Source organism: Balaenoptera borealis (assembly GCF_965194805.1).
Source record: "Balaenoptera borealis genome assembly, chromosome: X".
Lineage (NCBI taxonomy): Eukaryota > Metazoa > Chordata > Mammalia > Artiodactyla > Balaenopteridae > Balaenoptera > Balaenoptera borealis.
In genome coordinates, this window is record NC_138881.1 from 7,272,273 (window position 1) to 7,298,786 (window position 26,514).

General features: G+C 48.8%; 1 protein-coding gene across 5 annotated transcripts in view; it reads left to right on the forward strand.

Annotated features, from left to right (window-relative positions):
* TBL1X (transducin beta like 1 X-linked) overlaps window positions 1-26,514 on the forward strand; it is a 236,742-nt gene that overhangs the window by 87,890 nt on the left and 122,338 nt on the right. For all 5 annotated transcript variants that reach the window (XM_082375729.1, XM_082375730.1, XM_082375728.1 and 2 more), the window contains exon 2: window positions 3,019-3,092. The gene's annotated coding sequence lies outside the window, so the exon portion shown is untranslated. The remainder of the gene's footprint in view (window positions 1-3,018; window positions 3,093-26,514) is intronic.

Below are 26,514 nucleotides of genomic sequence, written 5' to 3' on the forward strand. Positions count from 1 at the left end.
CCCTTCCTTGTCAGCTTAGACAAAATGAAGGAAAAAAAAAAGAAGCCAGAAGCTCACGAGGGGCTCCTGAACTTCAATTCCTGATGGTCCAGACAGAGCCCCTTTGGGGGGTAGGGGGTCTAGGATGACGCAGGAGCAAGTCAGAAGGGAAGCCTCTGGTCCCCCTGCCTCCCAGCTCTTGTTGGGGCAGTCCTGGAGCCAGCATGCACAACCACTGCAGCTGTCCTCACACTGGTGGCCCAAAGAGTGACTTTGGTCCGTACCGTTCAGGCGACGCCTTCCTCCCTCTGCTGGATTGAGGCAGCCGCGTTCTCTGCACCGACTGGCCCTCCGGTACTCTGCTTGCTGTCAGCATCCTCATTCCTGAATACCGTAATAGCGAGAGCATCCCCCGATATTTTGGGAAACTTCCGTGCCTTCCTCTTGCTCCCATTCGTTGCCTCCAGTACCGCTCAAGCAGTAGCCCCTTTCTCTTCTACCTTGCCTGACTTCTTGCGCCAACAAGTGCCACCTCCTCCATGAAGCCTCTCTAGATTTCTTCCATGCGGAGAAGACGGTGTGCATGAGTCCTGGTCATCCTGTCAGCCGCGGTCCTCCTTGTCCTCCATCTCAGTAGCAGTTGTTTGCTAGTCTTTGCCTGATTTTTGAGAGACGGCTGTCACTAGAAGCCAAGAACACCACACTATTTTGGATTTCCTCCTACGTTGCCATACTCTCCTCTGTCTCATTGGCCAGGTCCTTCTTCTCAGGGTTCAGTGGTCAGTATATATAATATATATATAATCGACTATATTATATATATAATCGATTATATAATATATAGTTGATTATATACTATATATGTAGTTGATTATATATATCACATATATTACCGACTATATATATTAAATATATAGTCAATTATATATAATATATATATAGTCGATTATTTATGTATAATCTATTCTTTTTCAGATTCTTTTCCATTATAGGTTATTACAAGATACTGAATATAGTTCCCTGTGCTATACAGTAGGTCCTTGTTCTTTATTTCATATATAGTAGTGTGTATCTGTTAATCCCAAACTCCTAATTTATCCCTCCCCCCTTCTCCCTTGGGTAACCGTAAGTTTATTTTCTATGTCTGCGAGTCTGTCTCTGTTTTGTAAATAAGCTCATTTATATCATTTATTTTTATTTATTTATTTATTTATTTATATTTATTTATTTATTTTTGCTGTGCTGCACGGCTTGTGGGATCTTAGTTCCCTGACCAGGGATTGAACCCAGGCCCTCGGCAGTGAAAGCTCGGGGTCCTAACCACTGGACTGCCAGGGAATTCCCTGTATCAATTTTTCAGACGCCACATGTAAGTGATATCGTATGATATCACTTGTCTTTCTCGGTCTGACCTAACTTCACTTAGCATGACCATCTTGAGACCAGTGGTTCTCAACGGGGCGAGTATGCCCTCCAGGGGACGTGGGCAGTGTGGGTCAGTTTTGGTTGTCACCGCTTGGGAGGATGGGGGATTCCTATCGGTGTCTAGTGGGAAGAGCCTGGAATGCTGTTCAGTATCCTGCAGCGTAGAGGACAGCCCCACCGCAGACACAACGGTCTGATCTAAATGCCAGCAGTGCCGAGGATGAGAAATCCTGCATCAGATGCTTCCTTCCAGGCCCACAGCTTCAGAGGTCATGGTTACTGCCGGACTTAACTCTGTGACTGTGACCCGTCCCACTTGCTCAGACCTGTGTGTTTAACTACCTAGTTAACAGCCTGCTTGCAGAGCCAGTGGGCGGGTCAAAGTTCACACCTTAAAAGACCCTTAATTTCTCTTCCGCTCAGCCTTCGTGCCTCCCGGGCAATGGCCCCACAGTCCAAATATTGCTCAAGCTCTGAACGTAGAAGTCGTCCTTGCTTCTTCCGCCCCCTCCCCAGCACGCCTCCGCCCTACCCGTGCGTCCTCCGGGTCGCACCCCCAGGACACCTCAGACTCTGCGCGTCCCTCTCCATCTCGTCTCTCATCTTCCGCACCTGCACTGTGTGAGCCACTGTGTTCCCCTGCTGAGCCAGAGCTGCTTCGGGTTTTGTTCTAAGAACGATGGGAGCCCCTGAAGGGTTTCTAAGTAGAGAGATGGTCACATTTTCTCTTCTCGTTCAGTCTGCTGCTGGGTGAAGAGAGGTCAAGAAGAAAGGATCAGAGTCCTTTGCAAGGGCTGCAGAGTCCTCCGTCATCCAGGACCTGCTATCACTCACTTCTGCTGCCCAGTCCGCTGACCTTCCTCCCTGTCTCCCAGTCGCCAAGGTCGATCTCACCACGGGACGTTTGCACTTGCTGGCCACTCTCGCTCCCATTCGAGGACTCCCTCCTCGTAGAGCTCCATCCCAGCCCCCGGTGTAAACTCAGCTCCTTGTCCGCTGGTCCCTTGTCTCCCACTACCAGTTTGAGCAACATCACTTCTCTCCTGTTAAACGGTCTCATTGTGAGTTTTCTGACGAGTTTATTGTCACTGATCTCCCCTCACTGAGATCCCCCCACCCCCCCTTCTCACTGTCCGGCTGGGTAAGTGTCACATGACGGCAGACCTCAGGTGTCCCGGAAACCAGGGCCGCACTGAGCAGCGTTTCCGCTTTCCACAGGACTGGGCGTGTAGTTCTCAGTAAGCATGTGCTGAGTTGCGTTGAATCTAGAAATACCTGTGTTTTCACTTAGCGTGTTTTAGGATGCTAGAGAAAAATGAGAGATGGGTAGATGTTTCAGTGACTGGAATTCCCTGGGGATGTGATCACAGTCGGTTCTCAGCGAGACTTCTGAACAGATTTGTGCGTGTGGACAGTCGCGTCGTGTGCTTTACCTAGAGACGTAAGCCTGCCGTTCACCTACGGTGGTGGTCCACCATCTGACGCCGTTATTATTTCAGCTTCTTAAGACCTCCTATTTCAGAAGTCTGCCTGCTTCGGGAACGGTCGAGAATGTATTCGAGATATCTTCGTTGATATGTTTTGCCTGACTTTGGGTATTTTTTTCATTGACAGGTAACTGAAGACAGAAAACAGGCCTAAAAATAAACCCTAGAAGGAAGAAGGGATTTGCCTGCATTTGGCTCTGAGTAAGTGGAATTGTAAAATGGATTTCTTTCTTATTCCATAATGAATATCCTGTCAACCGCTCCACGTTTTCTGGGCTTAAAAATTAAGTAATACTGTATTGGCTGTACGCACCGGAAACAGTGATTTCCCAGGACTTCTTGTAGTAGGTGATCTGGTAACCAGAAAATGCTTTGTATCTGCGTCGGCACTTCATAGCAAGCTCCTGTGTTATTTAGCTTCTGGAAGTCAGGAACTTGAGGAGAGAGAAGTGGAGATGCTTGTTAAAGTGCGTGTGCTTCCGAGGCAAGCGTCGTTGCTGCTGGTTTTTCCCTTGTGCGTTTCAGGTACTTATTTTTCCTCGGATGGCTGATGTATAATAAACAGAGTTTTTTGACTCTTTTGCCTTTTACAGGCTCCCTTTGTCATGTATGTGCCTCTCAGAATGTGTTTGGAAAATGACAGGCATCCACTGCTTGTGGACCAACCAGAATTTTCCATAAAAACCTTGTTTGGCACCATTGTGAGGCAACGTGGCCTGTGCTATAGGCCCCTAGGGAGGCGTTTTCCTTCTGTCTGAGCCCCACGTGGACTGTTGTGAGGGGTAGAGAGAACCCAGACTCACCGAGAACAGGGCCGTCTGGGTTCTGGAGTTGCCATCTTGGCTGCTGTATTTCACCCAGTTTACAGCGAGGCCCGATTCTCACCCACATCAAGAACATACTTTTCAGACCACCTTTTATGAAAGTCTCCTGTTTCTGGGATGACCATCCTTTGAATCTGTTACTTCTGGAGCGTTGTGGAGTATACAGGGATGTGTGAGATGTGTCTTGTGTTTTGGGGGTAAGGGATTACAGGTGCTGGAAAGCCGTGGTGTGGATGGGGTGTGCCATGGACGGTGCAGACATCTCCTGTTGTGGGAATTCCTAGGAAGGGTCTATCAGCCTGTGCTGGAGCAGCTGAGGAAGGCTGGACCTTTCTCTTGAAAGGGACACTTGGGTTGGGTTCGGTGCTGCATGGGATTTCAAGACGTACTGAAGAAAGGCGTTCTAGACGGGGACTCTGTGGGCAAAGGGGAGGAGTCAGGAATAAGAAAGCTTTTATTTTTTTTAGGGAAAAGTGGTTAGGCCAGCCTGGTGGAATGCAAGGGACTGGGGGGAGGGGCAGAAAAGGTATAAGGAAGAGGCAAGGACTCTGAACTCGACCCTGTCTGCACAGTGCCTAAAGGAGACTGATTCTGATTCTCTTAGCATTAGAGCTGCCATGTTTGTGCACCAAAGGTGACCTTTAGAACCGGCCCCTACGGGTGAAGAAGGATGAGTATATCGTGGCAAAATACTTCTGTAACACTTACTGTGTGCCAGACACTGCCATAGTTTGGTTAACAACTTTATTGAGTCATAATTCACACAGCTGACAATTCACCCATCTGGAGTGCACATACAATTCAGTGGTTTTTAGTGTATTCACAGAGTTGTGCAACCGTCACAGTTGATTTTAAAACATTTCATCACTCCCCAAAGAATCTCATACACGTTAGGAGTCACTCCCCATTCCCACCTCCCCCAGCCCCTGATCACCACCAGTCTACGGTCAGTGTCTGGGGATCTGCTCATTCTGGACATTTCATGTAAATGAAATAAATCATGTAACATGTGTGCTTTGTGACTGGTTTCTTTTTTACTTAGCATAATGTTTTCAAGTTTCTTTGTAGCATTCCTTTTGTTTGCCAAGTAACATTCCATTGTATGAATAGACCACATTTTGTTTATCTGTTCATGAATCAGACACCGTTATTTTTGAAGACTTCTATTTTGAAGTAACGTTGGACTCAAAAAGAGGCTGCAGAAATAGTACAGTGAAGTCTAGAGCACCTTCCTCCGCCTTCCCCGGCTGATAACATCTTACGTGAAGGTACTACTTATCGAGAGTAGGAGACTGACATGGGCAGTGTTGACACAAATGCAGCCCTTATCTGGATTTTAGCAGTTCTTATGTGCGTGCGTGTGTGGGTGCATGTGGACAGTGTATGAAATATAATCACGTGTAGATTCGAGCAACCCCCATTGTAATCTGATGCAGAACTCTTCCATCAGCACAAGGAAAGCTCCGTATGCCCCATCTGTATGGTCACCCTCTCCAGCTCCTGGCAACAACTGGCTTCTCCGTCTCTGTAATTTCATCCTTTCAAGAATGTTCCATAAATGGACTCATGCAACGTGCGGCCTTTTGAGACTGCCTTTAGTGACTTAGCCTCCAGCCCTTCAGATCCATCCCAGGTGTTGTGTATCATTACCAGCGCCTATGCCTAGTATTCCACAGTCTGGGTGCACCAGTGTGTGTTTATCCACTCATTCGTTGAAAGGCGTCTGGGATCTTCCTAGTTTGAGGCTACGACAAACAGAGCTGCTGTGAACACCCACGCACAGGTTTCGGTGTGAGCCAGATGCTGTTTTCAGGTCCCATTTATTCCTCATGCCGTCCGGCGAGGTCGGTGCCATTGTTGCCTCTGTTGCCCAGAGGAGGCTGCTATGGCACAGAGGAGCCCTGGGCCTCCCCAGGTCATGTGGGCAGCGCTGGAGCTGCCGAGTTCGGAAGATGCAGCGATGGCGTCGGGCTTCCCCACCTTCAGGACGCTGCTCAGGAGAGAGTTCTGGCCCAGCTGATGCGGAGAGCAAGCCACCCCGCGTCCCCCGCCAAAGAGAAGAGCGCCGGCGTCAGGGCTGGGATCTGAGCCGCGCCGCTGGGGATGAATCCCTTTCGTGGACAGAAACAGACCCAGCTCGGAGGCAGCCAAGCCCGCTGTCCTGTTGAGCTGCATCCCCCTTTGGAGGCCTCTGTGTGTGATCGGGGAGGAGGGTCAGGCAGCTGGGAGCCCGGGGAAGCCCTGCAGGTGTTGTCAGCTCTTGGGGTGGTGGAAGTCAAACCCACGGTCCACGGGGCACGCACCCGTGTCATTGCTGCCGAGAGCCACCCGGCTGCGTTCCCAGAGCCGCTGCCCACGCGCGTCTCCGGGAGCTGCCTTCAGAGGGGCTGCTTGCTTCCACCTGGAGTTCAGTCATCCAGGCGGCGAGAGGCTGAGCGGTGTCCTCTGTCAGTGTTGTCGTAGTGCAGGGACAGAGGCAGGAGAGCAGGAGAGCCCCCCTGCTTCCATCACCCGCGCCTCTGGCCCTTCTGGGAGGCTGGCTGGATCCTCTGAGCCTCGGTCTTCTTTTCTGTGCAGCGAGGAGGTTAATCCCTGCTTCGTAGTGTTTCGGTACAGCGTGTGCAGCAGTGTCTTGAGCGCATCGAGTCAGCGCACATGCCCGTTCTTCCTCCTGCTCTTTTCCCGCTTCCCCTGCCTTCTTCACAGTCTGGAAGTGATGGAGAACCCCGGACTACACAGTGTTTGCTTTGGGGCTGCGTTCTGTGTGTGTGTGTGTGTGTGTGTGCGCGCACACGCGTGTTGCTTATTCTAAGCCTTCTGCTTTCTCATTGTTCTCTGCTGTTCTTTTTTTTTTTTTTTGGTAGGGGGTTCCCAGTAACTGGGATGGGTGGCCAGTTCTCACCAATTCCTTTCTATTCATAAAATCCAAGAAGGGCTCAAATGACCCAGGTAGCTGTCATTAAAAGGAGCCCTGACTCTGAGAGAAGTGGTTCCCTGGAGCCCGGAGAGAGTTTCCCGTTAGAATTAATTAGAACTGGGCACAGTAACAAGGACAAAACAGTGTCTTTTGTGGATCTCATCTGGGTGGACCGTTGTGTTAAAGACCAAACCGGTTGCCGGGGTTTTCATACTAAGTTGGTGCAGGTGGCAGCCCGGGGAGGGGTGGGGTTTGTTCAGCAGGCCTGGGGTGCCATGGGCTGGAGTGGGGTGTTGCTCATTTGTCTTATCGAAAGCCATAAAGCGTCCCGGGTGCCCTCGGAACCATCGCCTGTTGATTTAAAGACATGAATTCCATGTGGTGGAACAATTGCATTTTCTGTGGTCTCCAGCTGATGAAACGTGCTTGATGAGGTGCTGTTGATAGTGTGATTCAGCCCTTCCTTCCTCCCTTCGGTTCAGATTTATTCAGTGTACTGTTCTTTCAAACGACGTTTGTCTTCTTGAATGCCCAGAACACACAGGTAGAGCCCCACAGACACTCCCTCCCTCCATGTCATCAGGAAAACTGCTTTCCCCCGAGAAGCTGCTCCTTTCCTCTCGAACCCACGCAGGCTGGGCAGGGGCCGTCAGGAGCAGCCATGTCCCAACTGAGGGATTGAAAGTCTGGTGAACTTCTTCACGATGGAATCTGATGCAGATAGACATTACGTTCTGATTAATTAAATTCAAGAATAAGCTCTTGAAATTGGCTGTCAATTCTGGTTGTAAACTGGCCCGAAAATGGTGAGACGTTTCTTTCCTTTCTGACATCTGTTGCTACTTCTGGCTCTTGTACCAAATCAAAGTATGTTGTTTTTCTTAGTGTTTCCTTTTGGCTTTCCTTGTAAACATGGGTGGTTCCCAGAGATCTCTTTCTTGGTTTAGGACAGTGGCTCTCAAGTGGGGGCAGTTTTTTACCCCCAGGGGACACTTGGCAAAGTCTAGAGACATATTTGATGGTCACATCTGATTGATTTGATTGGGGGTGTGTGTGATACTGGTGTCAGTGGGTGCTGTCAAACATCCCACAGTGGACGGGACAGTCTCCCGCACCCCGCCACACACCAGAGGATTATCTGGCCCCAGATGTCAGTAGTACGAGCTTGGCTGCTCTGGGGTTTGGCCCAAAACTTGGCACGTGTTGAACATCGCCCTCTGTCTTCTTTCACAGTAGTTCAGCGCCTGTCGGCAGTGACTCTGAAGCACCATGGTCGGGAGCTTTTGATCCTCCTAACGATGTCACGAATACGCAGTATGACTGTACTTTTAGAAAAGTATATGCTTGGATTTCTGTTCCTAAATTATGTTTTCCTTTGCAGGAAGAAATACATTTTTGACAGTGTGATCGTATGTGTAAATTCATAGGCATCAATTCAGTTCAACTTCATTTAATTTATAGTCTGTTAAAGAGTTTGCATAATTTGGTTTTTTTTTTATGGTCAGTGATAATTCTAGATCTTATTACTTAGAGTAATTGCGGGGAATTTCCTGGCCGTCCAGTGGTTAGGACACGGCGCTTTCACTGCGCAGGGCCCAGGTTCGGTCTCTCGTTGGGGAACGAAGACCCCACGAGGCATGCTGCACGGCCAGCAGAAAAAAAATTGTGGGATCCTCCAAGTTCCTACTTATCGATTGATTGATTGATTGGCTGTACGACGAGGCATGCAGGATCTTAGTTCCCCGACCAGGGATCCAACCTGCGTTCCCTGCAGTGGAAGCTTGGAATCTTAACCTCTGGACCACCAGGGAAGTCCCCAAGTTCCTACTTTTATAAGATACCTCTGTGCACAATTAGCAGATTTTTTTTTTAAATTTTATTTATTTATTTATGGCTGTGTTGGGTCTTCGTTTCTGTGCGAGGGCTTTTTATTTATGGCTGTGTTGGGTCTTCGTTTCTATGCGAGGGCTTTCTCTAGTTGCGGCAAGTGGAGGCCACTCTTCATCGTGGTGCGTGGGCCCCTCACTATCACAGTCTCTCTTGTTACGGAACACAGGCTCCAGACGCACAGGCTCAGCAATTGTGGCTCACGGGCCCAGTTGCTCCGCGGCATGTGGGATCTTCCCAGACCAGGGCTCGAACCCGTGTCCCCTGCATTGGCAGGCAGACTCTCAACCACTGCGCCACCAGGGAAGCCCCAATTAGCAGATTTTTAAAGGAACCCCCGACATGAAAATAGTCCTCCAGAAGACTGTAACTGAAAGATCATGCCTTTACTTAATACCTATTTAAGTCAGATTTACAAGGGATTATTTTTTATAGTGATAATATGCGTAACATATAATTTACCATCCTAACCATTTTTTTCCCAATAGGTGACAGTTTTATTTCCCATCTTAACCATTTTTAAATGTACAGTTCAGTGTCGTTAAGTATGTTCACATTGTTGTGCAACCATCCACGCGCAGAACTTTTTTCATCTTCCCAAACTAACACTCTACACTCATTAAACAACTCTCTATTCCCCTCTCCCGGCCCCTGGCACCCACTATTCTTCTTTATGTCTCTGAATTTGACTATTCTAAGGACCTCACATAAGTGGAATCATATAAGATTTGTCCTTTCGTACCTGGTTAATTTCACCCAGTGAAATGTCTTCACAGTTCAGCGATGGTGTAGCATGTGTCAGAACCGTTTTCCTTTTTGTGGCTGAATAATGTTCCATTGTGTGTGTGCCCCATAGTTTGTTTATCCCTTCCCCCATCAATGGATAGTTGAATGGTTTACAAAGAACTATTTTAAAGTTGGGTCCCTTTATGTCTGACTTGTGACCACTGTTTAGACATAGAAAGTGTTCCAGGTGGTGTGTGGGGAAATGACGAGGTACTCACACAGAACACTCCAGAATCTTCCTCATACTGTTCCTCAAGTGCCCTTAACACAATTCTCTGCTGATGTAGGAACTGTCTTCTGAGATGAGCTTATATGTTCATCCCACCTGCCTCGTTCCCTTCAGCTTCCAAAGGAGAGAGCGATAGAAGAAGTATTTTGATGGGTAGCAGAAGTGTTCAGAATGGCACCCTGTGCCAGCCCACGTCCCACCGTGCTCTCTTGCATTGAGGACTCTTCCTCCTTAGCTTCTGACCAGAACCCCCTAACGGGGATGTGTGAATGTCCCCCACTGTCCCTGAATATGTTTTCCTCTTTCCACCTCTTGTGCCTTTCCTTCTCTGCGAAAGTGTAAACTCTGGCTCTGGGTGTATAAACTTCTGAGACACTTTGCAATCAACGTGATGAAGTCTTTATGTGAAAGAGTTCTTGATTATTCGGAAATGTGTCTGTAACTTAAGCATCATCTACTTAGCACTCCTGTATTGGGATCTGATTTTGTCCTGACACGTTATTGCGGTACTTAATCCTAAAGCAACTGTTGTTTACTTGCAGGGGTGTCTTTTCAACTCTGATGAGCTTATAACTTTATTTACACAGAACAATTGAAATGAATTTCTTTGACATTTTGGTGCAAAGTAGGAAAACAGAATTCATGTTGTATGTGTTCGTTTGTTTCGCAGGTAAGGAGTGCCTTCTGAGTGCTGGGTGCTGAGAATGGAGCAGGCTATTATTTTGCTAGGGGTGCCTGCCACACAAAGATTCGATCTGGTTTTTTGGTCTGAGATGGAAATCGTAGGGTGCAGACTTGGAGCTTGATGTAAGCGCAATAGAAATAGTTGAAAATCTGTTACAAAAATTTATATTATCTCTGGCATGTTACCTTACTCAACAAAGTGCTCTCGCGGCATTTTTAAGTCTTTTAAAATACACAGACACCAGCTACCTTTTGTTTTTTCAAACTAAATAAGACGCTGTTGTATGCATTTTTTTTTTTTTTTTTGGTAAACCTAAAGAAAAGCTTCATTTGAAAGGCAGATCCTCACAGCAGAAGGATTTTCTGGTTTATTTTATGTTGCTGATTAATTTGAAGTATGATTCAAGTTTTAACTTATAGTTTCTTTGTTAAATTAATTACATTATTGGGTAGGCATTTAGTCTTTATTTTAATGTTGCTGATTAATTTTAAGTGTGATTCACATTTTTTCTTTGTTAAATTAATTATATTATTGGTTACTTTCATTCTTTCATTTACAAACCTTCTAATCGGAGGCACTACATTTCACAGTAATGAAGGGCTGGGTATTTCCTGACCTTTAATATTTTTCCATCCACTTTTTTTTTAAGTTTTTTAAAAAAATGTATTTATTTAATTTATTTATTTTTGGCTGCATTGGGTCTTCGTTGCTGCACACAGGCTTTCTCTAGTTGCGGAGAGCGGGGGCAACTCTTTGTTGCGGTGCGCGGGTTTCTCATTGTGGTGGCTTCTCTTGTTGCGGAGCACGGGCTCCAGGCACGCGGGCTTCAGTAGTTGTGGCTCATGGGCTCTAGAGTGCAGGCTCAGTAGTTGTGGCTCACGGGCTCTAGAGCGCAGGCTCAGTAGTTGTGGCGCACAGGCTTAGTTGCTCCGCCCGTGGGATGCATGTGGGACCTTCCCGGACCAGGGCTTGAACCCGTGTCCCCTGCCTTGGCAGGCGGATTCTTAACCGCTGCGCTACCAGGGAAGACCTCCATGCACTTTGAAGACATTTTTCTATGTGACCACATAGTGTTTGGTTTACAAAACGTATGTTCCTCTAAAACACCAAATCTAAGCTGCAAATGTGTTTTCAGCTGAGTCTTGTCACAGTGTTTACTGACATAGAATGTTGTCACTTTGCGTGCTGTAGCTGTTTGTCTTTGTCAGTGGATGTAGGTAGAATATTAATATTGTATGAAATTAGATAAGCAGGGGGCAGATGGATTTATGGCTCTCGAAACCTGTAAACTCTGCAGCTGCGGTGAGTTCTTGAGCTGTGAAGAAAGAAATTCTGGACTGTGGCTAGCAAGGGCTGGCGTGACCTGATGTGCCACAAAATACGTCACCCTGTCAGGGATCTGCTTCTTGCGACGTGTCTTCTCTGGCTTGGTCCTGATGCTGTGATGCTGCAGCCGTGGGCTCCCTTTGAGAGGAGAGTGAGACGCCTCCTTCGTGTAGCAGCCCGGGCATGGGCAGAGCTGCTCCGCATCCCGGGAGGCTTTGGGGTCCCAGTGGCTAAAGCAGGTTCTCGGGTCCATTGAGTCTCTGGAGGTTGAGGAGTGTCCGCACCACAGGCTCTGTGTCAGCCAGGTCGGGTGCACGCGAGGCTCGGTGAGCGGGCGCCCCTCCCGGCGTCACAGGACTTCATCGACAGGACTGCAGCACCTGCAGGACGAACGGAGTGGGGTGTACCGGGCCGTGCAGGGATTTTGGAAATGGCAGCTGAATTACTGCGTTTTGGAATCGCTTTTGGAATCCCAGAGTCATGGCTGGGACAGCAAGAAAGAATGTCCTTGGAGAAAGTGCAGAAACGACTGTGAAAATGTTCCCTTCTGTTGATACTGCAGAAGTGATTATCAAAAGTGAGTGTCCCCTGCCCCCCCCACCCCCACACACACACAGACTTCCCTAGAGTGGAAACATCCTTTGCTTGCTGATTGCATCCACTGCCTCCGAGAAGGAATGAGCTGTGTTAGTGCATTTGTGATTCATGGCCCAGGCTGGATGGCTTGTAGCCACTTCAGCCAGAGCCACTTTTTTCAGCAGCTTTATTGAGGTATGATTCACGTACCATCAAATTCACCCCCTTAAAGTGTATGATTTGATCGTGTTTAGGGTGTTCACAGAGCTGTATAGCCGTCACCACAATCTAATTTTAGAGTATTTTCAGTACCCCCCAAAGAAAGCCCATACCCCTTAGCAGTCATTCCGCATTTCTTCCTCACTCTCCCCAGCCCCTGGCAACTGCAGATCTGCTTTCTCTCCCTGTGGATTTGCCTATTCTGGACTTTTCGTATAAATGGAATCATATGATACATGGCCTTTTGTGACTTGTTTCTTTCACTTTGCATAATGTGTTCAAGATTTCGTGCATGCCCTAGCATGTGTCAGTGCTTCATTCCTTTTTATAGACAAATGATACTATTTCATTGTAGGGATAGACCCTATTTAGTCCATCCATTCATCAGTTGATGGACATGGGTTGTTTCCACGGTTTGACCATGGGAATCATGCTACCGTGAACATTCCAGTACAGGGTTTTGTGTGGATGTGTGCAAAAGTAAGATCAAAATGACCCAGTGAACCGTTAGCTCTCAAAATATTGGATTGACCAGAAAGATGTTAGATGTTCCGTAAGAGGTTACGGAAAACCCCGAACAAACTTTTTGGCCAACCCAATAATAAAGGGAGGTTTTTAAGATGAAAATGTACATTTTTTCAGGTTAAGGATTTTTAAGATAAGTATCCTTGGAAATGTGTTTTTGTCTTTTAGCACCCGCCCCGTCCCCCAAAGTATAGCGCAACAGGGCTATTTGAAGTTTGGAAGGTGTTGCGTCCTTCCCTGGGTTGGGACAAGCCAGGGCACATGAGTGTGCTGTACCCAGGAGTGCCTCGGACGCTGTGTGCCGCACACTTGGGCAGATAGCAGGCCTGCTGAAGGCGGTGCAGTATGCAAACAGGTTTGTAGACGGACCTGGAGAACTCCAGGAACACAACTGAGAGGAGGCTAATCAGGGAAGGTCAGGTAACGTGATGAGATGCAGCAGGTCATTTAAATGGGCCCACGTAGCTTGTTTGGATGAGGTAGGTGCAACCCTTTTCCTTTAACCCAGACTATATTTTTAGGCCCATCTAAGTATTTTCCAGGTTCATACATTTTTCATGTATTGCCTGTAAATTTGGAATAAATGCCTTCTCTCTCGACTTCCTGTTTTTAAAAAATACAGTTCTTAAAATTACCAGCTTGTCCAAGGGTCCAGTGGTCAGTTTGTGGAAATTCCCGTTCTTTAAATCTTTAAGAACCGCCACATTCTTTGAAATGAGTTATTCTTATTTTTCCGAGCCTAGATCCTCCATTGTGCCTGGTGTTAATTTGCCTCCCGGTCATTCTTCTCCTGAGGCCCTCGAGAAGCAGGCGTGGCGTTAGAACTGTAATGAACGCCATCGGATGGCCTCGGGCAGCCGCCCCCGATGGAACTTCCTGTGAAGGTGGGGTCGTTCCACACCCGTGCCATCCGGTGGAGCAGCCCCTGGCCCCGTGTGGATCTTGAGCTCTTGAAATGTGGCCAGTGTGCCTGAGAAAGTGGATTTTAGATTTGTTTCATTTTAATTCATTTAACATTAAAGAGCCACATGTGGCCAGGGGTTGCCCTTTGTGGACAGAACGGGTAGATCAGGAGCCTTATTTGATGGGCGAGTTCAGTGAGGCCCGCGGTGGTGGCAGGAGACAAGATGCGTCTGTAGAAGAGCCAGACTGACCTGGGCCTTTATCTGGGGGGATACCTGGAAACCTGTGTGGTCTCTGACCCCTGAGAGCAGTGGTTCTCCGAGGAGGTGGTTTGCGTTTGCCGCCCCTCCCCCTCCCCAGATATCTGGCAGTGTCCGCAGGCGTTCTGGGGTTGTCAGCGCCGGGGGCAGGGGAGCCCCTGGCATCTGGTGGGTGGCATGCTGCTCAGCATCCTGTGGTGCCCAGGACGGCCCCCCACAGAGTGATTTGGTCCCAGATGTTACCAGTGCCGGGGGGGAGAAACCCTGCTGCAGATTCACGAGGCTGGCCTGGTCCTTCCATGGGGCGCAGACGGCCGTGGCCCCGTCTTGTAAATGGCGAGGGGGAGCTTGCTCACGGGCTCGAACCGGGGCAAGTGTGCCACCCCGGTGGGACCAAGGCGGAGGCGGTGAGTGGGGCGCCCGCCCCCCGTGTGCTGGTCCACTGAGTGTACGGCTAGGAAGGCGGCGTTTGTCAGGGGTCAGTCTGAGAGTGTCCTTTTAAGTGACAGAAGCCACAGAGTCCTCCCTGCTCTGCGCTGCTTTCTCTCAAGTTGAATTACGGGAACCCTGCCCCTCCCTGGTCACCAGCGTGGCGGGAGACGGCCACGGGGCCTGGATGTGTCCTCGTCACTTCGGGTTTGGTGACTTACCCCTCCAAGATACTCAGAAAGCATTTGGAAAGGTCCTTTTCTGCGAACCCGTCTTGGCAGTATCGAGCCCGTGTCCGCTGGGTAGCCGCAGAGGAGCACCCACCTCTCGTTAGGGCCGTGAGGGAATTCTTCAGAACGTTTCCTGGGTGTAGTAAACGGCCCCGGCACGCACCCCAGCTGGAGGCGGTCCCCCACCTCCCAGCACCCCCAGCCCTCCCCCCCAAAGCAAGCTGCTGCCGTGGGAGCTGGCCCTGGTCCCGAGAACGACGGGGCGTCGTGAGGAACGCGTGCACGTTTGAGGGTCGAGGCGGAGCGCTGCATCGCGCCGAGCTGGAGGAAGCGGGAAGGAGCCCTGGGAGATGCGGGGCCGAAAAGGGCTCTGTCGGTGGCGCAGACCGGAACGGGATGCTGCAGTCAGACAAGCGGCGTCCTGTGCTCGAGCACAGACGGGTCGCCGCGGCAGGTGCAGGGCCACTCCTGGCATCGTGGAACTGAACGGGCCGTTTCTTCTAAGGATACTGCAAAGTCTTGCGACCTCTGTCATCCTGAGGAAGCTCGGACAGCTTGCCAAACAGATAATACTGATAATAAGAGGAAAAAGAAATGAAACCATGATGCTTCTATTCTATGCAAGTCATTTTTATCCTGTTTGCAGAAACCATAGATTTAAGTGGGACAGATGTGTCAGCAATTTAATAAGACAGTTATCCTAGGAGTTAAGTTGAAATCATTCACAAAAATAAGCTCTGGCAACTTGAAACCCCAGGGGGATTTTGGATCCTATTTAATGTAAAATGCCTTAAAGCGAAGAGTAGCAGGCATTTTGTTACAGTTCCAGGCAGTTTATTGTTTTGTGTTTTTTTCCCCTAAATATTTGTGAATGTGTGAATTACTCTGTGTGCCAGCCATGGAAAATAAAAGCACAGAGAGGGGGAGGGAGGTGTCAGATAAATTCCTTTTCAGCAGAGAATTGAGGCGTCTTGTTATAACAGAATTCATCTCCACAACAACGTGATGCAAGAAGCTGTAACAGAGCCGAACTTTGCAGACTGTATCTCCACCGTCGATGCACTGGGAAGCCCACCCAGGCCTCGTCGCAAGCTCCAGTCTTAAATTTGGTGTGCAAGGGGCTTTAGGACACCTGCCTGTGGGGTAGCGAAGGCGCAGCTTCTAGGATTCCGATTTTATGTCTTCTAGGGACTGGCCTTGACATATCTTGCGTCGACGCTTACCGATAGAACTGGAAATCGGAACCAGAATAATTAGATTGACTTTTCAGATCCCGTATGTGAGCCGAGAAGGGACTCGAAAGCACGCCCTGTTTATTCTTGCAAGGCTGAGGGAGGAAACGACGGGGCCGTGAGTCGCTAAGAGCTGGTTGTCATTTTCCTTTACGCAGCACGGGATGCCCGCTGCATTTGGGGGTTCCGGATCTGGCGGGCTAGGATCCCCGTGCAGCCGTGAAGAGAAGTGAGCAGCATGGGACTGCTAGCTGGTTTACACCCTGACCTCCTCTCAACAAGTCAGCCTTTTAGTCCCTGACCGACCCCCCCCCCCCCCGCCAGAAGACAGCAAAGGAGGGAGCACACAGCCATTTCCCACGCTGGATGTGAGCACTTCTGCACCTGGGAGTGACAGAAGGTCGAGGAAGGGAACGGGAAGATGGAGATGACAGAGGGGATCTTTTAAGTGGGTTCATGAAAGTAAAGGGAACCACACTGGTACCAGCTTTTTTTTTTTTTTTTTCCTGGCTGTGCCTCCTGGCATGCGGGATCTTAATTCCCTGACCAGGGATTGAAGCCATCCCCCTGCAGTCGAAGCACGGAGTCCTAACCCCTGGACCGCCAGGGAATTCCCTGGTACCAGCCTTGATATTCGTTAAAATCATATTGATTTAACCCCTGTCATTATTAGTACTGCTGTGGTTCTTGTTGCTCTTGGAAAAATTATCGCACATCCATCTTGAGTCCCTAGAAATGACAGCCCTGCTGAGTGAAAATGGTAAAGACCCCTTTCACGTGAGGCCTGACGTTGCACAGAAACAGTTTTTTTTCATCTTCCCAAAGGCCGTCTGAGTGAGTCGGTTAAACTCGTGAGCTTGCACATCTGCAAGTTCTTTTCTCGTGCTCTCTGTTATGATTGGTTCTTCCATTTCTTGTCCACCAGGATGCATCAAAAGGAGTCAGAGTTCACACTTGGCTCCGGAACATTCCAGAACTGGACTAGGCTCCAGTGAGGAGCCTTCAAGGGCTCTGGTTCTCACTGAAGGGGGATCTTGCCCCCCGGCGACTCTTGGCAATGTCTGAAGATGGTTTGGGTTGTCCCAGGGAGGGAGGCGCTGCCCTCATCTCTTGGGCGGAGACCAGGAATGCTGCCCAACACCCTGCAGTGCACAGGACGGTGCCAACAGCGGTGCCACCCAGCCCCAAATGTCACCGGTGCCAAGGCTGAGAAACCCTGGCCTAGGGTGCTTTCCACTTGCTCGGTGCTGCACGAACGGCTCTCTCCAAAGATTGTCTCCTTGGAGAGGGCCAGGTCCCTGTACACGGGCCAGCTGTGCAGGTCCCCGAACTCTGAAAGGAAGTTGGAAATGTGAGGGTCAAGTCAAAGGAAGCCTGCTGCCTGTTGAGCGAAGCAGGGACCCCTGTGAGCTGCTGGAGGTCTGCTGCCTGGCCCAGCCCGGCCAAGGCCTGACTGCGTTTCTTTTTTTTTTCTTTTTAATTTTATTTATTTTTGGCTGCGTTGGGTCTTTGTTGCTGTGCGTGGGTTTTCTCTAGCTGCGGCGAGCAGGGGGCCACTCTTGGTTGCGGTGTGCGGGCTTCTCATTGCGGTGGCTTCTCTTGTTGTGGAGCACGGGCTCTAGGTGTGTGGGCTTCAGTAGTAGTGGCACGTGGGCTCGGTACTTGTGGCTCACAGGCTTCAGTAGTTGCGGCACGTGGCTTCAGTAGTTGCGGCACGTGGGCTTCAGTAGTTGTGGCACGTGGGCTCAGTAGTTGTGGCTGGTGGGCTTCAGTAGTTGCGGCACGTGGGCTCAGTAGTTGTGGCTCGTGGGCTTCAGTAGTTGCGGCACGCGAGCTCAGTAGTTGTGGCGCATGGGCTTAGTTGCTCCACGGCCTGCGGGATCTTCCTGGACCAGGGCTCGAACCCGTGTCCCCTGCATTGGCAGGCAGACTCTTAACCACTGCGCCACCAGGGAGGTCCCCTGACTGTGTTTCTCATTGCATTTTTCACGTAGGTTTCGCCAAGGTTTCTCCTGAAGGACGCTGACTCAGGGCTGCCCCTCCGGTTTCATTTCTTTCCAGGGCAGTTTAGGTGAAGCGTGAGCCCATTGTTCCCCGAGGAGGGGTTATGAGAATCAGGCCCGCGTTTGCTAAATGAACGTATCGGGAAACTTCAGCATCGTTACCAGAATGTTGCTGACCATTTCCCGAGGGTAGATGCCTGTGGCTTCCACTGCACAAATGAGATGTGTTGTGGAGGCCCCCAGCCAGTACACTCACAGCCTTAATTATTGCTTCAGAACAGCAAGTGAATGTTTAAGCAGTGTTTTCGTACTCACTTGAAGTGCGATCTCTCATATGATGGTCATATTGTTGGACCCGCCCGCGTTGCATTCATTAGGTCTATAAGCTGAACGTTTCTTTGCTGATGCTCCCCAGGGGAACCTAATCCCCACAGGGGTAGCCTTAGGAAAGGGTCAAGCGTTCAACGTGTTGATTACATTTCTTAGTTCTGTTTGCGCGCTACGGCCCTAGTGCCTAGAAAAAAGCATTCCTTATTTTTATCCAGTGCACCTAAGTCCGTGATGCTTGTGATACTGTTTATCTGATCAAGCATATAGGGAGGTGAGGTTTATGAATTTCAGGTTTATTTCAAGAAACTGAGTTGGATGATTACTGGCCATTCGTCACTATGTGATGGCTGCTTTAATCAATGGGGTTCCTGTGGTTTTGCTGCTGTTTCTGTTTCAAAGAGGCTAGTGAGTAAAATTGGATATTAAAGTTGATTGCATCGGTTAAAGATTGGGACAGCGTTCCGTATATAGTTTAGATGCTAGTCGGCTAACGTCTGACATATACACTGTTAGCTTGTTAACATGGAAATTGTCAAACATACAAAAGTGTATAGAATATTTTGGTATATTCCCCCTCACCCTGCTTCAGCCACTGTCAGGGTTTCATGAGCTGGTGTCACCTGTCCCCTCACTGTTTTTTTTTCTTTTTATTAGAGTAATTTAAAGCAAATCTCAGGCATCTTGTTATTTCACCCATGAGTATTTTCGGATGTATCTCTAATATACAAGTATTTTTTAAAATGTATTTACCAAATATCATCATTATCCTGTATGAGTTTCTTCTGGCTGCTGTAAACAAATTACTACAAACAAGGGGGTCTTAAAGCAGCAGAAATGGATTTTCTCACAGATCAGGAGATCAGAAGTTCAAAATGAAAGTATTGGAAAGGTTGGTTCCTTTTGGAAGCTCTGAGGGAGAATCTACTCCATGCCTCTCTCCTAGCTTCTGGTGGCCTCGGGCGTTCCTTGGCTTGTGCCCGCATCACTCCAGTCTCTGCCTTCATCTTCACACGGCCTTCTTCCAGGTGCCTGTGTCTCCAAATCTCTCCTTTCTCTTCTAAAGACGCCAGTCATTGCATTTAAGGCCCACCCTAGTCCAGTATGACCTCATCTTAATTTGATTCCATCTGCAAAAGACCTGATTTCTGTATGAGGTCACATTCACGAGTACCGGGAGTTACAACTTCAACATACGTTTTTCAGGGGACACCATTCACCCCACCCAGTAACTGTGAGCTTCACTCTGAGCCAAATGTGCTGAGTTGATTAACTCAGCAGCTACCAGAAATCTTTGCTGGAACGTGTTCATTATACAGATGGTTGCCTTTAATTGAGAGGTGGTTTTACCTGTCATCCCATCCCCAGGAGGGAAGTGAGTGTACTTGCTCAGGGTCACACTTCTTGCGAGCAGTGGGGCTGGGGAAGAACCCTGTCTGGCTCCAAATCCAAGGAAACCGGCTACGGTTTATAGTGCAGGTTCGTGAGATGCGTTTGCTTGAAGTCTTAGAATGTAAACTGTGTATTGGATGATCTCCGTGTGTCTGTAAGGCTGTATATCCACTCCTTTTTAATTATTTAAGCAAATTGTTGGTGCTCTAAGAACACACTATTTTTTCACTAGAGTTTTACATGTATTTTAAAACTTTACATAACTGTGTCTTTAGTGTATTTCTTTAAGTATGCTAAAGTTGGCCCTGCTTCTCATTTGTACCCCACCCACCATGCCCTTCTGAAGGGGTCTTTCCGTTGGGTTGAGCCCCATCGGGGTTGCAGACCAATGCTTGCAGATGAACTAATCATGCTCTTAGGTCTCAGTGATGGGTCTAGGATGCTAGTTTGCTTGTGACTTCAGGTCATGTGGGAGTTTTCTACCACAGGGCATCGTAACTCATTTTTTAAGACGAATAGACTTTTTTTTTAAAACGATGTATGGGGTACAGAAATCATTTCTTCTTTTTAGTGAAAGTGTTTATTGGCAATAAACTTAGCCCTCAACTTACTTGTATTTACAGTATCATTTTGAAATGGATACTCTAAGAGAACTTTTGTTTATACTCAGGATAAAAATTACACAAAATTAAGTGATGATTCGGAACGTCCTTCGGATAGATTCCTGGCAAGATGCCTCATGGACCAAGGCTTCCTCTTAGGATGTGTTTTTGGGATTGACTTTCTTGCTGCTCTCAGCTGCCTGGATTCCTGCTCAGACACAGCTAAATCCCTTGACATTTTAAGCATTGTACTTACTCTTTTTTTTTTTATTTTTTAATTTATGGTTGTGTTGGATCTTCGTTTCTGTGCGAGGACTTTCTCTAGTTGTGGCAAGCAGGGGCCACTCTTCATCGTGGTGCGCGGGCCTCTCACTGTCGCGGCCTCTCCCGTTGCGGAGCACAGGCTCCAGACGCGCAGGCTCAGTAGTTGTGGCTCACGGGCCCAGTTGCTCCACGGCATGTGGGATCTTCCCAGACCAGGGCTCGAACCCGTGTCCCCTGCATTGGCAGGCAGACTCTCAACCACTGCCCCACCAGGGAAGCCCTGTACTTACTCTTGCTTAACTCTTCATCAATGATTGAACTCAAAAGTTCTTTTTAAAAATTGCGTTGTTAAAGATTTCCTCTTGGGAGTTCTCCTTTTGAAAAGGATACAAATGATGTTAACCATTTAAAGTATACATTGTTAGCCATGTGTTAATTTTTATATCCAACGTCTAAGAATCATGCTGTAATACTAGTATGGGCTCAGAGTATTTCCCCTAAGATATTTGCCGATTACCAAGGAGAGGAGAGCAGTGATTTATGGGGAAGAGTCTCAGCAGATACCACCACCTGAGCCCAGCTGCTATGGATAACCTCACCAGGAATAAGGCATAGTGACACCATGTGATGCCCTGAGAAGGACACAGCATCACTTCTGTGGTATTCCTGCCCGGAATGCATAACCTGCATCTAATCGAGAGAAGAATTGGACAAACCCAAACGGGGGGGGGGGGGCAGCATTCTACGAAATAACTTCTCGCGCTCGTCCAAAGAGTCTGGCTTTGAATGGCAAGGAAAGAAAGGGTGACTATCACAGATCGATGGGTTGTGGGGTCCTGGATGGAAATTGGAGACAGAAAAAGGACCTCTGAGTTTGCTTAAAGTCTGTAGTTTAGTTAGGTGTATTGTGCCCGTGTTGATTTCTTCGTTTTGACCATTGCTATGTTTATTTAGGATGTTAACACAATAGGAAGCTAGGTGAAGGCTACGTGGGAACTCTCTAGTATTTCTGCAACTTTTTGTAAGTCTAAACTTATTTTAAAATAAAGAGGTTTTTTTTTTCCCCAAGGAATTATTTTACATACGATTTAATATGATTAACTAATGTTTTGGTTGGTGTTGCCATAACTTTTAGCAGTTATGTTTCTTTGTAAAGAACGTACCAAAATGTATTTTCATGCAAAACTATCAACTGAGACCTTATTTAGTTTGAACAAAATGTCACGGAGGTAGGGCTGGTTTTACATTGGAATTCTGAACATTTGCACGTTTTTTTTAAGGAAGTTCATTTTGCAGTGTTCCTCTCCTTGGAAGAAAACCCACCCATGTTCAAAACACAGCATCTTTTAAAGGCATTTGAATTTTTAAAGATTTTTTTCCCCTTACTTTTGCTTTGCTTATTATGAGTAGGGCTGTTCAGGGATATTCTGAATTTAGCTTTTAAATCAGCGCTGCATGTCATTCTGGTTGATCTGTAGTCTTATCCTCAACCTCACTGGAAGGGGCCCCTCCTTCCCGTTCTTAGCAATGTTAAGAGACACCAGTGAGAAGGTGGGGCTGTTTGAGTCCTGATTGGCGCATCCCATAGGGCAAAGGATGCCCCTGGGGGCATCCCTCAGAGACTGAGGGGCTACCCCCAATCCAAGTCATTATGGGGTGTGGGGGGCTTGTGGAGGGAGGAGTGGCGGAAAAAGTGGGTCGGGGCCAGGAGGAACCCAGCAGGGAAGACCCGGTACCGATCCCAGAGATGGAGCTGGTCCCGCATTTCTCGGGCTCTGCCATCCCAGCTGGGACTCTTGTTCACTCCATGTGCCCTTGAGCAAAAGCTCCAAGTTTTAAGCCTACGTTTTGTGCTCTGTCAAAGAACATCTTTCCCCTCATATGGGGATTAAATGCAGTTGTCCACGGAAAGCACTTAGCACAATGCCTGGCCCTTCAGCAGCCACTAGGCCCATTTGATGTTCTCTTCTTTCCTCATTTTGTAGCAGACGAGGTCACGGAGTCGCACAGCCTCCTGTCTGCCTCTCTCTGCTCAGATGCCAGGCTCTATCTCCCAGTTCACCGCTCTCCCTTGTCCCAGCTGATTTAAGCTGTCTCTTACCAGTTGATATACTTACGGACTAAATCGTTGTTATTCTGACATGTATGTATTCATTCAAGGATGACGTAGTGACTCATGCTCTGTGCCGGTTATTATAATCAAGTGGTGGCAGTGGGGTGGGTCGGGGAGTGCAGAGGACCAGCCAGTCGTCAGCCGTCTTAGGGGTGCAAAGCCCTGCCCCTTCTGCTGGGAAGGGAGGGGCCCTGAGTGTCCTCGTCCTCCTGCGGGGTGATGACAGCTGTGTGGGGCTGCACCTGCCTTCTGGAGGTCGGGGAGGTGACGTCTGAGCCAGCGCACCGGTGACGAAGAGGTTTCTGGAGTCCAGAGGCAGGCATCCTTGCCTAAGAGGGCCGCCTGTACTCCTCGGGCACGTCTGGGAAATGGGGCCTTCCGTGCAGCTGGGGCCAGGGAGAATGCCCAGGGGGCAGGGGCTGGTCCAGAGCGTTGCCTGGGAACCAGCCAGCTCGTTTATTAATGAGTGAAACAAAGCCACTTGGTCACCCGAAGAACAGCTTTGATTTTAGTTTGGTAATCTACGCTGTTTTGAATAGGAATGTAAAACTCAGTTTTCCGCAGGCAAATGCGGTGCTTAATCGTTCATTCCCTTAAGCTTCTATAACTTTCCTTATCTACTGATGCCATTTTTTCTCTTCTTGCTGACTCCTGTTCCTGTCTCCTGCGTCTGCTTTTTCCTTCATAATCTTCGCCTTCTTGACGTTTATCGTTACCCACTGCTCCGCATCCTTATCCTTCCTTTGCTTCTTCCCACGTGTCCACTCTGTTTACTGCCCAAGGCGCCGGCCTTGCTGCCAAGTGCCAACTATGCAGCATTTCAAAGGAGTGAGATCGTGTCACAGCTCCTGGGGTGTAGCTGTGGCTTCTCGAACCTGGGACTTCTCACCCACCTTGGTTGTGGATAGTTACGAAATCTTAACCCTTGGGTCGTTATTTGTATAGCAGGTCAAAGAGACTACCTAGTAGTTATGAAAACTTTCATATCCAGTCACGTATTTTTTCTTTTTTTAAAATTTTATGGCCACGCCCCGTGGCCTGTGAGATCTTAGTTCCCCAACCAGGCATCGAACCCGCGCCCCTTGCATTGGAAGTGCAGAGTCTTAACCACTGGACCGCCAGGGAAGGCCCTCTTTTTTTGTTTTTATTGTGGAAAATATACATAACAATATCATTTTAACCATTCATAAATGTACAGTTCAGTGGCATTAAATACATTCATAATGTTGTGTAGCCAACCATCTCTACCTGCAACTTTTTCATCATCGCCCCCAAATAACTCTGAACCAGTGAAACAATACCTCACCCTTCCCTATCTCTCCCTGCCGCCAGCGCCTTGTAACCTACATTCTACTTCCTGTCTCTTAAGAATTTGACTATTCTAGGTGCCGCATATATGTAGAATCATATAATACGCGTCCTTTCGTGTCTGGCTTATTTCCCCAGGCACAGTGTTTCCGAGATCCTTCCATGTTGTAGCCTGTGTCACGGTTCCATCACTTCTTATGGCTGACTACTAGGCCACCGTGTGGTCGCCTCTCCTTTCAGAACAGCGGTCAGTGTACTGCCCACGTCGGGGTGCCAGAGGCCGGAGTGCTCGTGGGTCTTCCCGTGTTACATGTTGTACCATGTGCTGCATGGGAGAGACGTTTCCTCTGAGTTTTCACGTATGTTGCCTGTTTTCACACCTCGCTTCTGGAGGGGTGGGCGTGGGATGTGGTACTTTGTCTCTTTGATACTGTCGTAATGGGATTGCCCCCATCTGACCTAGTCAGACCAGACAGAGCCCTTCCTTCCTCCCCTCCCTCCCTCCCTCCCTTCCTTCCTTCCTCCCCTCCCTCCCTCCTTCCTTCCTTCCTTCCTCCCTCCCTCCCTCCCTTCCTCCCTCCTTCCCTCCTTCCCTCCTTCCCTTCCTTCCTTCCTCCCTCCCTTCCTCCCTCCCTGCCTTCCTTCCTTCCTTCCTCCCTCCCTCCCTCCCTCCCTCCCTCCCTCCCCTCCTTCCTTCCTTCCTTTCTCCCTCCCTCCCTCCCTTCCTCCCTCCCTTCCTCCCTTCCTTCCTTCCTCCCTCCTTCCCTCCCTTCCTTCCTTCCTTCCTCCCTCCCTTCCTTCCTTCCTTCCTTCCTTCCTTCCTCCCTCCCTCCCCCCCTCCCCTCTCTTCCCTCCTCCCCTCTTCCCTCTCTTCATCATTCAGCCAGCATTTCCCGAGCTTGTACCAGGTGGGGCATTGCTATGAGCACTGACTACAAACTAGTGGACGGGCACAGGCCCCGTCCCCCCCACCATGGGAGAGTTTGTAGCTTCAGGATGTACTTGGCTCACCTACATCCTCTTCCCTAGGTGTTTATCCTGCCTTCTCGAGGAATTGTTAGACTTTTTAATTTCAAATAAAGGGGTTTAATATTTGTTTCTGTATATCTCATCCAGTGCCTTTTAAAACTCATGTTTCCTGTTTTTTCTTTTACATGAGAATAGCCACAGCCGTGAAAAAAAATCAATTAAGCGTGGTTCATCACCACCATTTGTAACTGATTTCGAAGTAGGACTTTTTTCTGATTCTTGGATCACTGCAATGCAATCTACATAATTCCTCTCTACTTGAGGGGAAGAATAAATGTGTCTAGGTTGGGAGGTGGGTGGGCATCTTTTTGGCTTCCAGAGGTCTGGCGCTGTCCCATCCCGGTGTTGACATGTCACTAGAAGATTAGGGCACATCCGACACGAAGGTGGTGAAGAATTCAGCTGGGATATTTTCTGTGTTCTGTATTGTAGAGAAATCGGCTGATTTTCACGCCTTCAGGGGTGAATAAATAGGACACATGGTGTCAAATGAAGTCTTGGCTACTGCCCTAATGAGAGCAAATTCTTCTTCTTGTCTTCAGGCATCCCTAAGTCCTGCTTAGGAACTTGAAGCAGACCGCACCTCTGTGAAGTTTGCAGGTGTGTCCATGGTGAAGGGGGTGTACACGCACGGGTTAGCCTAGCTTCCTGCCCCTGAATGCGAGGAAACCCCTCGAACACCACGGAGTACATTCAGATACGCTCTGCTTGTACCATACAGTGTCTGGGGTGAGGGAACGATGGATGGAAGGGGTGGTGGGTGACAGTGCTCACCTGTTTGGAATGCCCCCAGGTTGAAGAACAGCAGGTGAAGTTCATTTAGCAGATGGAGGCCTCCTGGTGCCCCAGGTGTCACCCACCTCTACCTGCTGCCCAGATCTAGTGTGGGGAGGTGTAAGGCCAGGTGGGCGCCACAGGAATGGCTCTGGTCTGGGGACGGGTTCTCTCCTACCCGCTCCCGTCCCCCCAGTGCCCTTTCACCTGTCCTGCACCTATTCCCCGTCCTGCACCCAGCTGCCTGCCCTCCCGAACCCAAAGCCCTCCATCTCCGTACTGCACCCCACCCTTCCCCAAGCCCACCCTCTACCCAGGGCCCGTCTTCTGCCGTATGCCATCTCCATCCCTTCCCCCCACCTCACCTCCTAACTGCCCTGCCCCTACCATTGCTTCCCCTCTCCCATGCCCACACCTGCCCTGGCCTCACCCCCAGAGCCTACTGCCTGCCCACCTGAGACAGCCCCCCAGAGCCCATACCTTTAAAATGGGATGCAGAGAGACTCCATTGGTGCGGTTATTCAAGGAAATGCATTTCTTAGGATAGAGCATCACAAGTCAGAGTCCTGGAAGCACCAGGGTGTATTAAAATTAAGTTTATAAAGCAAGGCACTCTCCCAGAGTGAACTTGTCCGAGATTCCTGACAAAACACCTTAAACCATTTTTCATATCCGTGCATATGTTATTGTAATAACCTCCCCGGTTCTAGGTGTCTTTACTCTAAAAGGAACAGAGTGGTAAGGGGGCACATTGTAAGCGGAGAGTAATGTGTTCCAGTTCTC